This window comes from Rattus rattus, chromosome X (assembly GCF_011064425.1).
Source record: "Rattus rattus isolate New Zealand chromosome X, Rrattus_CSIRO_v1, whole genome shotgun sequence".
NCBI lineage: Eukaryota > Metazoa > Chordata > Mammalia > Rodentia > Muridae > Rattus > Rattus rattus.
Window position 1 is genome coordinate 12,973,401 of NC_046172.1, and position 13,844 is coordinate 12,987,244.

The following is a 13,844-nucleotide window of genomic DNA, read 5'->3' on the forward strand; positions in this document are numbered from 1 at the left end:
TTTTGCAGTGTTGATAGGCAGATACAAGGGTGATTCTTGTTTATTATCAAGCTATAGGCAAAACTTATCTTTCAGAAAAACAATATACCTGATCTGTCAGCAAATGCTAATAAGAAGAGATAAAAATTGATGGCTTTAGACTGTGTAATGGTAGCTCAAACCTTTAAACCCAGCACTTGGGAGGCAGAGGCAGGCGATTCTCTGAGTTTGAGGCCAGCCTGGACTACGGGGTGAGTTCCAGGACAGCGAACATTACATAGAGAAACCCTGTCTTGAAAAAAAACAACAAAAAGAAAAGTAATGACCTTCTATCTACAGCATTCCCATCATCCAGAAAATGAATTTTACCTCAACACTTGCAATATTTTCTAGGCATAGTCTGCTTCCAGCTGATAATGTTAACAGTGAATGGCCATATAACTGTCCTATTTTTCACTTCAATCAATAAATTACATGAACTATCATGTATTATTATATTATACACATCTGTTATCATATTAATATATAATTAACATAGAATATATTTAATACAAGTTATTTCCCTTTCTTCCAGCAGTTATCAATTGCCAATAGCTCTTTAGTTAAGAGTGGGACTTTATGTGTACCTTCACTCTCCATGTTGGGATTGGCTGTGGTTTGCAACACCTGCTCATATATGTTTATTGCTGGTCTATTCACAATAATTAGGAAAAGGTAATACTCTAGATGTTCTTCAACTGATGAATGGATTGGGAAAATGTGGTATATTTACACAATGGAATATTATTTAGCTGTTAAACAGTCTCTTATCTCTTTTGTACATAAATCCATGAACTTGGCTGTCTAGTAGCTCAGGCCCCTTTCTGTTAGTCCTTACAAAGTATGTCCCTCTTGATGGAGCAGGCTGGTGCCTCAGTTGAACCCAGGTGTCTTTCTTTTTGGCTTCCTTTTTTTTCTGACCCTTTTTCTTTATCTATTTCAGGAAGGTTTCTTCACTTTTAGAGTGTTTAATATGCTCAATATACATTTATACAATTTATTTTCTTGGCAAGAGTCTTTCCCTTGACTTATTTGTTTACAGTAATGGCAACAGTAATGCTAAGTGACATTGTGGGCAGCTCCTTTTGCCATAGTGATATTTATGGGCAGTTCCTTTTTGAACAGTACACATTTTCCTGATGTTTATAGTATCACCTTTCTTGTAGATTTATATACATGTGGCCAAAGGAACAACTCCATGTTTTCAAAAAGGCTTAGAGAATATCGAACATGTGCCTCTCCACTTTTCCCTTTGTACCTGTCATCTGAGGAATTACTAGAAGATGGCTGCTATGGTTGAAAAATGTATAGACCAGGATATCAATGTAAATGATGGTTAAATGGAACACATTAGTTCTAGCTATAATTTTTTAACTTGTCAAAAGCAAGTATAACAAAATATCTACAATTCTGATTGACAGGAATAGAAAGTTTTACTATATTATTCTTTATTATTATGAAGCTTTTATTTTTATTTTATTTATCTACTTATGTATTTTTGTCTTCTTTTTCAAAGATTTACTTACTTTAATTTAATTTTTTTTTTTCAGAGCTGGGACCAACAGGGCCTTTGCGCTTGCTAGGCAAAAGCGCTCTACCTGAGAGCTAAATCCTCAACCCCAAAGATTTACTTACTTATTTATTATATATAAGTACACACTGTATCTGTCTTCAGACACACCAGAAAAGGGCATCAGATCTCATTACAGATGGTTGTGAACCACCATGTGGTTGCTGGGAATTGAACTCAGGACCTCTGGAAGACTAGTTAGTGCTCTTAACCACTGAGCCATCTCTCCAGCCTGTATTTTTTGGCCTCTTGAGGCGGGGATTTTTAACATAGCCCTGGCTCTCCTGGAAATCACTACTTACACCAGGCTGACCTCAAACTCATAGAGATCCACTTGCTTCTGCCTCCAGATTACTGGGATTCAAAGTGTGGACTACCACACCAAATCGTTCTGAAGCTTTTAAAATAATATTTTAATTTATTCCTTGAGAACTTTATGCATATATATGATGTGTTTTAATTATTTCCACCCATCATTTTCCATTTCCAGCTCCCCTTAGGCCACTCTGTAGTAACAGTCTCCCCCCCACCCCCAACTTTTCTAAAGTTTTTACACTTCTCACAATTAAAAGGAAAGAGGAAGTTTGGCCTACTTCAAAGAAGAAGGGCAGCCTTAAGAGTGAACAGAAAGTGTGGTTTCTGCCTGGGTATGGAGATACTGTAATGACTACACTCCAGAGACGGACAGTCAGCTCCTAAGATTTGAACCAGTCTGGACTATATTCTGGCCTCTGTATTCCGAGCTGGCCTGGGTATTATGGTGTAGCTCAGGATGGCCTTGAATTCAGTCTGGTACTCTAGCCTCAGCCTTCTCAAAGTTAAGCCACCACATCTAGCTTCTCTGAATGTTTCTTTTTTCCTACCAAGTGGAAAATATACTGCAACTACTGTTCCTCAGCCTTGTCTAAGTCAACTGCCTTCATTTTGCTAATTCAGTACATTTTCAATGTTCTAACACCTAACTTCTGTTCATATTTTTCTGAATGACCTAAAAATACCCCTCATAATTTTATCCAGATCAGTAGTCAATCCAGAACATACATTTCATATGATTTTTATGTCCTTTAACATCTGCTTTAATCTAAGTGAACCAGCATTTTTAAGGATTCTGACTTACCAATTGTATCAAGCTAATCTTTCTGTGGGATATTCTATTTACTGCATTTCTTTGGTTGCCCCTGTGCCTCAGTTTTTTTCTAAATTTTATACACTGGGCATTGGTCCTGAGAAAGTTCTATGAGCCCAATTTACTTTGCAACTATTAGAAATTGGGACATATAATAATTTTACAGATGGATTAATTCTGTCTTGGAAGTCCTGCAGAAATGTCATTAATTCCAGTAGACAACAGCTCAGGATGTAATTTCTGCCTACGTCTCAGAGCAAGACCCTTCTAACTGAGACTGAACTCCAAAAGAAATTGAAAAGGAAAGGATTGGGACTTAAATTGCTTCTAAAAAACTCCACAAGTAGGGAGAAATCATATTGCTCATGCTTTGGACATCCATCTATTACTTGAGACATATTTGTGCTGTAATTTGATCTGACTGCAACTTCTTTTTAGTTCCTTTGGACAACATGACTGCACATAACTTAGAATAGGAAAATGGTGGAAAATAAACTCTATAGCCTAAGATACAGAAAAGAATTTGGAGTTTATTTAGCTAATGTTCTATTGTGAACCAGAACTTCTGGAGGCAAAACAGAATTACTCAGTGTTGGTCGTAAGAGGAACAGTAGCTGGGCATGATGATGCATGACTTTACGCCCAGCAGAGGAAGCAGAAGTGGGTAGATCTCTGTAAATTCAAGGTCAGCCTTATCTACATAGTAAGTTCCAGGATAGTCACAACTATGTATAGAGACCCTGTCTCAAAAGCAAAGCCAAACAACCAATTAAACAACAACAACAGAACCAGGGACAGGGTTAGTATTGGGAGGATGCTCTCGTAGACGTAGACCCTGAACTGCCTTGTTGAACTCTTATCTATTCTTTTTTTAAATCTTTTTTTTTTCTTTTTTGGAGCTGGGGACTGAACTTGCTAGGCAAGCGCTCTACCACTGAGCTAAATCCCCAACCCACTCTTATCTATTCTTAATGCACAGAACTACATTGCTGAAGTACCAGGAGTTTGCTTATTAAACTTAATAGGTCAAGATTTAAAAAAAAGAGTTTGAAAAGTATTAGAGGAACTATGGTTTCCCTTGTTGACTATTGTCTGTTCAAGTTTTATATTGTTAAAAACCCCATCTCTAGCGTTTCAGAATATGTCTGTATTTGGGAACAGGATCTCTAAAGAAGTGCTACCCAGATTGCAACTGTAGCAAGACCAACTTTGAAACCCCCTTGGCATTACACATTGAAACAGGAGGCATAATATCAGGCAGTTACAGCATCATGTCATTTGGAACACTCATAATCAATTAAATTTGTTACACTTCAATAGTCTATTTCCACACAATTGAAATCATCTTATGAAAATAATCTGTTTGCTGAAATTAAAGAACATCATGAATCTGTTTATTTTAATAAGTATTATAAAGTCTTTTTCCAGAGCAAAGCTCTTTGAACAGGGTTTTCCTGCATTGCTGAACACATGCAGCCACGGGCACTAAATTAGATGGTGTGGGAAAACAGTGGGTAGACTTATAGTCTTTAATTTTACTATTCACAACAAAACAGATATCTACAAAGATTTTCCTTCAATAGAAACTCTCCCTGGAAATATGGTTCCTTTGGTGTTCTCAGAAGTAAGACAAACCTTTAAAGGAAATACAGGCAGCTTGTAGTGTAGATCTTCGAGTACATAGAATTGGACTCTGTGTGATTTAAACAACAAAACAATTCATTATAAACATGCTAAGTACCTTCAAGATCCAGTAGGCAGGCTAAAAATAGGCAGGTTTGCATCCAGGATCAGCACTCAAAGCATAATGCAGGACTGGTCTGGTGAGGGACCCACAGCAGCACCTTGGCGGCTCTGGGGCAGAGAGAGAGAGAAAAAAATCAACTCTTGCTCTTTCCTCAGTTCTTTGCCTCTAACACTTAAAACAAAGTCTAGAATGACTGGACTAGGTTAGGCCTCAGAACCCTACCCTGGGAGGAAATTGAATGAGGCACTTTTGTCTAAAGGGAGAGATGGGTTCTGCCACCTTCCAAGAATCATGATGGGAAAGTCCCCAACCAGAGGAAATAGGTTTAAGTAAACACCCAGAAATGAAATGAATAGTACATGACCTTTGCACAGGCTATTTTGTGTCATGTGGTACTAAATTCTTCATTGTTAACTCAGGGGGGACAGAGGAAGGCAGAATAGACTGAATCAGAGGTGAGGAAAGTAATAACAAAAGAAACAGAAGTTCTATGTTTTCCCAAGATCTTTGCTGTGAGATCAGAGGAAACTAGAAAGGTCTAAAGAGCTAGGAAGCTGTACTGACCCTGTATAAGCCAGATAAAGCCATTGGTGGTATTTGAGTACAGGCTAGAGACTACATAATGACTTGGGGGGAAATCTGCGGACAAATGAATAGTAGTGATGTGGAGAAAAGACATTTTAGGAGTGTTTTTCTTCTCACCAAGTTATTGCCTTTGATCATGAACATAACAGGGACAAATTCAGGCACCACTGCATATTTTCTATCAAGTCTACAGGAATTTTACTCAGTATCCTTTAAAATGATTACATCTATGTGTGTGTGTGTGTGTGTGTGTGTGTGTGTGTGTGTTGAAAATGTGCACATGCTACTACATACAGATAGAAGTCAGACAGCACATGGGAGTTGTTTCTCTATACTGTGTGAGTCCCAGAGATAGAACTCTGGTCACCAGGCTTGGAAGAAAATGCCTTTACATACTGAACCGTCTCACTGGCCCTCACTCAGTATTCTACTACTCTTGAGTCCTACGGGCTAGCAAGTGCTGATTCTCACCTCAACAATATAAAGAAAAGGCAAGGGTAGCCATAACGTGGCTGAGTGCTGTTGTGAAAACTAGAGTTCTATGAGCAATAACAAGACAGCTACTCCCTCGCACTTGGTAAGGGACTTAGGTTCCTCTAATGTACAATGTATAAACAGAAAATGAGGCAAGACCAATAAAGTGAACCACCCAAATAATATCTGCACACAGACATTATTTAGGAAAACTATTTCTTTATATTAGTGAGGAGATGGAATACACCCTGCTTTCTTCTAGAAGAGAAGGAAGGAACAAAGTCCTGTAGAGATTCATTCCTTCCTTCCTTCCTTCCTTTCTTTCTTTTTTTTTTTCTTTTTTTTTTTTTTGGCTTCGCTCAAATTTGAGGAATTTAGTATTTAAACTGAGAGCAAAGGAGCTGGTTAGTGAGTTTGAGTGAGGAGATAGCCAGTCACCTGTCAAAGTGTCCACCCACTTATAACCCTCTGAATTCCTGTGTAGCACCCTTGAACAAGGAGGGAACCTGGATATAGTTGTGTAAAGAAAATGATTCTGGGTGGCTGCTTTAATCCATTGTTCCATCTTCTTCCTTGCTGTTTTTGGTCCTGTTGTAATCACGTGTTTAGGAAAAGAGTCCTATCTCAGGACTATATTGGGTGATGGTAGAATTTGAATAGTCAATCTGAAGTATGAATATACTCATTCTCCTTGCTAGTGGCTAGCTTACGTATGTGTGTGTGTGTGTGTGTGTGTGTGTGTGTGTGTGTGTGATTTTGTCTTAAGATCTGGAAAGAAGTCTTCTGAGAAACCTTTGGGAAAGATCTCTCTGAATAATAAAAAGAAATGTATGGGAAGGGACTTCCCTTATGCTGGCACTGTTATAGCTACCTTGCAACCAGGATGCTGTGAGCAGAGAAGATCAGGGAAGAAAAAAGAAGAAAAAGAAGAGGAAGAGGAGGAGAAAAACCCCTATGCCTTTTTTTGGTTCTTTTTTTCAGAGCTGGGGACCGAACCCAGGGCCTTGCGCTTGCTAGGCAAGCGCTCTACCACTGAGCTAAATCCCCAACCCCAACCCCTATGCCTTTAGTGGTACCATTTGACACTGATTTGAAAGCACACAAGTTTTTTCTATTTTCTAAAAGATGACCACTTTTTTTTTTCTTTCTCTTTGGTGAAGTGGTGTGTGTGTGTGTGTGTGTGTGTGTGTGTGTGTGTGTGTGTGTGTGTGTTTGTGTGGTGTGCTAGTACATTGTAAGAGCTCAAATTGTGACATACGCATTGTGGGAAGAAGCTCTTAAGTACTTGCAGACTGAAAAAATGTGAAAACATTTACTGGTCCCTCAGGATCATGGAGGCTAGCTACACATCTGTTCAGTGGCCTGAAAACTGCCTGGATACCATATCATGAGGAGTAGTGACATGAGAAACATTAATTCGGACCACAGAACTAAATCTAGAACCACAGAAAGGGATAAACCTCAAGTTCATTTAGTTCATGAATGGGAACATAGCCTTACTTGTGTCTTAGAACTTGTCATAGGAGCATCTGTTAATGCAGGAAAGAACAATTGTCTTGCAATGTATAGTAGAACCTTACCTTTTGCAACCCTTTTGCTCCATGAATGGAATCAATATACTTTCTGCTTCAAAACCTTGACTACATCATCTAGTTAATACATTAGACATAGAACCTGAAGAGTCACTTTCAGGTAACCCTAAATATCTACTGGTATCAGAGAGAAGCGCTCATATCTACATTTTGAAACAAAGATTGGGGTGTCTCACAGCAAACCTTATAAAATCAGTAGTGATGTGGTTATTGAAATTATATTGCTGCATTGTATTATAGAGTGGTCACCCAAATATAGGACGTGCATATGATTATTATATCTAGATTATTGTCAAAATTAAAATATGTTCTGATGAATCATGGAGAGTTGAGGATACTTTTTGTTTGTTTTATGACAATCTTGATATATAGTCCAGGCTGAACTTGAACTCACAATCTTCTTGTCTCCAACTACTGAATGTTGTGATTATTATTTTATTTATATGGGTATCTTGTTTGCATGTAGAGCTGTGCATTATGTGTATGTCTGGTACCCTTGGAGGGCGAAAGAAGGTATTAGATCCTGTGGGACTGCAGTTACAGATGGTCTTGAGCTACCGTAGGGGTACTGGAAATTGAACCTGGGTCCTCCACAAGAGCAGGCAGTGCTCTTAGCTGTTGAGCCAACTTTCCTGCCCCATGAATGTTTTTAAATCTACAAAATAAAATGAGCCCTAATTTGAAAAATATAGAGTCAAAAGAGTCTCAAAGGAGATTATTAATATGAGAGGAAATAATAATAAAACTACAGTTAGATTTCCCCTTTTTTGGAGAGTCTTTCTATGTAGTCCAGTCTGGCTTAGAACTTGTAATTCTCCTGTTTCAGTCTCCAAACGGTTGGTATTATAGGTGGGTGGGTATCATTACACCTACCTTTAGGTCTACTTTTATTTGTTTTGTTTTGTTTTTTTGAGACATGGTCTCTCTACTAGCTCTGGCCTCCTACAACTCACTGTGTGAGGACCGGGCTGGCCTCAAACTCACAGAGATCCACCTGTCTCTGTCTTCTTTCTGAGTGCTGGGATTAAAGGCATGCACTACCATGCCCAGCTAGACCTACATTTTCTTTTAAAAAATGATTTTGAACATAGGGGTGATGGTTCCATGTAGGCTTCATCTTATTATACTTGATCTTGTTATGTTTGGTTGTTATCTCTTAAAAGTCTGTTCTTTTCTAGTGAGAAGCAGAAAGGGGGTGATTCCATAGAGAAGGGAAGGTAGGAAGGAACTTGGGGAAGTAGAAGAAGGGGAAACTTGGGTGGTGGCACACATCTTTAATCCTAGCATTTGGGAGACAGAGACAGGTGGATCTCTGAGTTAGAGGCCAGCCTGGTCTACAGAGAAGAAAGGGAAACTATAATCAGGATATATTGTATGAGAAAAGAATCTATTTTTCAATAAAAGAAAAAATGGAAAAAATTAATTTTTTAACAATACTAATAAAATTTTATCTACTTAGAAGCATTCAGATTGTCAACAAAACAGCCTCAATTTCTTTTTTCAATTACAGAGTGGTATTCAGCTAACAGAACAACAGTTATCTTTGTGTAAGCTGCATCAGAGACAACTGAAGATGAAAAACAAAACCCTCAAAAAACAAAAGAAAAAACCTTCTGCCCCCATATATAACTAATTTGTGCTGTGCACCAACAAGAACCTGCTTTAAATTTCCATGCCAATTTACAACCCCCAGACTGTACCAGGCAAGGTTAGTGGCTATTGAAAATACCACCAGGACAGGGCTATCTAAAGACACACTCCTTAGTGTGTTAGCTATACAAAAAGACACTGTACAGTTTAAAAACAAATCCTACACAGCCTTACATTTCAATTTTTTTCTTTAAAAGGAATGAGTTATGTACAAGGGGTTAAATGCTTTATAGACAAGAAAAAACCTGCACTAGAACCAAGTTAATCATCATCATCATCACCACCACCACCATCATCATTTTGAACTTCATCTTCATCTTCGTCTTCTTCCTTCTCATCTTCCTCTTCCTTCTTTTTCTTGCTCTTTTCAGCCTTGATCACGCCATTTTTCACTGCATCAGGTTTTCCTTTAGCTCTGTAGGCAGCAACATCCTTCTCATAGTTCTTCAGCTTGGTGGCCTTCTTCTCATAGGGCTGCTTGTCATTGCGGCAGCGTTGTTCCACATCTCTCCTAGCTTCTTTGCAACATCATCAACAGATAAGCCAGGATGCTCGCCTTTGATTTTTGTGTGGTACTCAGAACAAGAAGGAGGAAGGAGGCCTCTTGGTGCATTGGGGTCCTTGAACTTCTTGTTGGTCTCCTATTTGGGCGGTGGGGGATGTAAGTTTTCGTTTCTTTATAACGAGCCTTGTCAGCCTTTGCCATATCTTCACATTTCCCCTTTTCTTTAGCAGACATGATCTTCCACATCTCTGAGCACTTCTTGGAGAACTCTGAGAAGTTGACAGAAGCATCCAGCACATTCTTCTTGTGCTCCTCCTGGCAGGTTTGCACAAAGAACAATATGAGGACATTTTGCCTCTCGGTTTCTTAGGATCTCCTTTGCCCATGTTTAGTTGATTTTCCTCCACGAACCACAGAGTCACCCAGTGCTGGTCCATCTCTTGCTTGCCCTGACTCTGTCTCTATGGAGTTCAATGTACTGCAATGGCTGTGTCTTCTTTTTGTTTTTGAGATGGGGTCTCAGTATGTATCCTTGGCTGTCCTGGAACTTACTATGTAAACCAAGAATGGCCTCAAATACAAGAGATCTATATGTTTTGCCTTCTGAGAGCTGGAGATAAAGGTTTGAGTCAGGGCCTGCATTGGTCTGCTCAGATGGAAGATTAGAGGTAAAAGAAGTAGAGGACTCATGCCTCCATCCTTAACCCAGAAGCTATCTCCAAACGATAACCATTTGCAAATGAAAAATTAGTTTTCCCCAAGGGAAACAAACCATTCTTAAGGGTAGGCCACATGCCTGGCAATGGCCAATACAAAATGAACTCAACAGCGTCTTTGGAGGTTGCCTCATAATGTTAATCAGGAAATTTTTTTAACCTTACAAGCTCTTTGCATATATATTATTTCTGTCTATGTACATTTCCTGTGCTTTTCCTTTGACTCTTTTTCTTGTTTTGTTATTATATTATTCCAATTTGTTTGTTTTCGTTTATATCTTATTGTGTCTTATGTATTTTATTATTACTCCTTCTAAAGAATTCCTTCTCATTTGTTTTCTAAGAAAAGACAGAAAGCCTATGGATGGAAGAGTAGGTTGGGAGGGGACTGGAAGGTGTTGTGGGAGGGATGTTGAAGTTAGGTTCTAGTTCTGCCTCTCAGTCAAATGCTCCCAGAAATGAGACTCAGACTCAAATTATATTCACAAATATCTTGGCCATAGTAGCTAGGCTCTACTCTAACTAGGTCATAATTTTTTAATGAATTAATTATTTATTTATTTTTATGTTTCTGTCTTCAGCCACACTAGAGAAGCCATCAGACCCCACTATAGATGGTTATGAGCCACCATGTAGTTGCTGGGGATTGAACTCAGGACCTTTAGAAGATCGGTCAGTGCTCTTAAATGCTGAGCCATTTCTCCAGCCTGATATCCATTTATTTTAACTTATATTTTGCCATGTAACTGATTACTGAGCTCAGGTATCAGGCAACCATCTTGTCACCTCTTTAAAAGGCTCCTCTCTGTCTCCTTCTCTCCCATGATGCTTTCTTCTCCCAATGTCCCACCTCTATTTCCTGCCTAAGCCACAGGCCACAGACTTTTTAATTGACAGATGAGATATCCATACAATACACAAGATGGTCTCTCTACAATTCCCCATTTTAGTCCAGTAAAAGGCTCCTTTTTCAGATATAAGTTAAATACAATTGTATCAATTATGAAAATTATAAGGGATAATATACATTTATAACATCCAGTCCATTATATCTGGCAATTTAGATAAAGTATTTTATCATCTATCTAATTTTGGTGAGTTAGAATTTTGTATCTAAATTATTTTTCTTAACTTGTATTACCATCCTAAAAAACATCTTTTAAAATCCTAAACAACTTAAGTTTAATTGTGAGGATATAACTATCTAGTCTTCAATCCCATCAGAGATTTGAGAAGGAATAAATGTTTTTGAGTATGCAAGAAGTACAGGAACGCAGCTTTCAAAAGTCATAGAAATGTTGGAGACAGCTTACTGCCTGGACAGTGCCCAATATTCCTTATACACTCTACAGATAATAGGTAGCTGGAGACAAGCAATGTTTGCTTGTTCAGATATGCTATAAAAAGCATCTGAGGTCCGTAAAGTACAGCATTTAAAATCACTTTATTAATTTAAGATCTTTTTTGAGGTTGAGACAGATCTCCACTTAACACTACCCCCTCTTCCACTTCAAAAAAAAAACATAATGAGTACAAGTGATCTTCATATGGAGTTACTTCAATTATGGCAAGATAGCCACTGTGCAAAAAAAAAAATACCCTAACTTTTCTGCAGAAAAAATGCTGTCCAGAAAGGACAAATGGATGCAGATCATTGACTGCTAAGCTCTGCAAAAACAGGGTAAAGCCAGTCCTTCATAATTCCTGCTTCATTTAAGGTCTGTCAGATGTTTTGGGCCAGAAGGCTGAAGATAAATGCTCCAATGTTATAGAGGGGAAAGTGTAATCAGAATATATTGTATGAAAACAATTTTTCAATAAAAGTAAAGGTCACCATACCTAGCTTATTGTGGATAGTTCATGAATGTGGTTTCTCTGTCAACTGTAGAAGATATTAACTTGTTGATCATGTGGCTCTTACAGTCTTTTATTTTCTTTATTTAAAATTATTTTTATCTTATGTGCATTGATTTTTTGCCTACATGTTTGTGTGTATAAGGGTGTCAGATCTCCTGGAACTGGACTTACAGACAGCTGTGAACCTGGCTCTTACAAAATTTTTTTTAAATAAAATTATTTTTACTTTATGTGCATTGATGTTTTCATGCATCTATGTCTGTGTGAGGGTGTCAGATGCCTTGGAATTGGAATTATAGCTGTGAGCTGCCATGTGCTGCGAATTGAGGTCCCAGGTCCTCTGGAAAAGCAGCCAATGCTCTTAATCATTGAGCCATCTCTCCAGACTATGGATCTTATAATCTTTTGGTGCCCTCTTCCACAATGTTCATTGAGCCTTACATGTAGAGAATGCTTTATAAATAAATTCACCGGAACTGATAACTTTGCTTTTCATAGTGGTCTCATTCCTGCCTCATTCCTGATTTTAGTGGAATTGCTTCAAGTTCACCTCCATTTAGGATAATGCTGGTTGTGTGTTTGTCATACATAGCTGTTATTATGCTGAGGTATGGTCTCTCTAGTCCTAATCTCTAGGAATTTTATTCTGAAGGCATGTTGGATTTTCTTTTTTCTTTTTTTAATCAACCCTCTTTCATTGGTCAACTGGAAAACTAGACAATCCTCCAATGCAATAAGGTATTAATTAATCCTCCTCCTCATCATCATCAACAGCTCCAGCATCACCCTGGCCTTTCTTGGCATTCTTCCTCTTCACTTGGCCTGGGCGGTTACCACCATAAGGAGGCCTGGGTGGCCACACCATAAGGAGAACAGAGGGAGAAGTCAATGTGCTTCTGGGAGTCCAGACGAACAATGAAGGATGGGATGTTCATCACCTGCTTGTGGACCCTGATGTGACGTTGGCAGATGAGCTCACGGGCATGATGAATAGATTTGGTTAGGCCCAGCTCAAAGACCTGGGTCTGCAGTTGTCTCTCCAAGAAATCTCAATCTTCAGGCCCAGGATGTAATCCAGCTTCATCTTGCCCTCCCTCATCAGCACCCAAAGGCAAACAAGTTGCTTCCATAGAGCATGTGTTCAAGCAGACACGAGGATCCTTCTAGTCCAGCATCAACAGCTCTGGGGCAGCCTTATGGATCTTGCCCAGGGTAAGTTTGACCCTCCACACCTCACGTTTGTTCCGTAGTCCATACTTTCCAATCAACTTTAGCTCCTGGTTGAGACACGATTTCTCGAAGGGTCTCTGTGGGGTCACATAGGTTTTGAGACAAACCAAGCTTCTGGAGACTGGCATGAAGACTTCACTAGGCCGCTGCACCTACGAACTCAGGTCCATGACAAAAAGAGCCATGTTGGGATTTTCAAAGTCCTTTTTTGCATATATTGAGATGATTGTGGTTTATTAAATTAATTGACTTGCTCTATTGAACCATTACCAGGCTAAATCAAGAACCACACGTACTCTAAAAAGACCAAATTTTCAAATTATAGGCATAGATGAGGGAGAAGACTTGCATATCAATGATGTAGACTATATCTTCAATGAGATCATAGAAGAAAGCCTCCCCCAAACTAAAAAAGCCATAACCATACAGTTACAAGAAGTACACAAAACATCAAATAGAAAAGAAGAGAAAAGAAATACTCCACAGCACAGTATTTTAGTTAGCATTCTACTGCTACGAAGAGGCACCAATGACCACGACAACTTATAGAAGAAAGCATTTAATTGGGAGGATTGCTTGCCGTTTCATAGGGTGAATTCATGACCATCATGGCAGGAAGAAACATGGCAGCAGGCTGGCAAGCATGGTGCTGGAGCAGCATCTGGGAGCTTACAACCTAATCTGCAAGCAGCAATTGTTGGAGGGAGAGACAGGCAGGCAGACAGACACAGGGGCTGGTACAGAGAGACAGAGACAGACAGGCAGGTAGACAAA

At 38.9% G+C, this 13,844-nt stretch overlaps 1 pseudogene; it reads right to left on the bottom strand.

The window, feature by feature from the left end:
- Nucleotides 1–12,568: 12,568 nt before the first annotated feature.
- Nucleotides 12,569–13,198, bottom strand: LOC116888415 (annotated as a pseudogene).
- Between the last annotated feature and the right edge of the window lie 646 nt (nucleotides 13,199–13,844).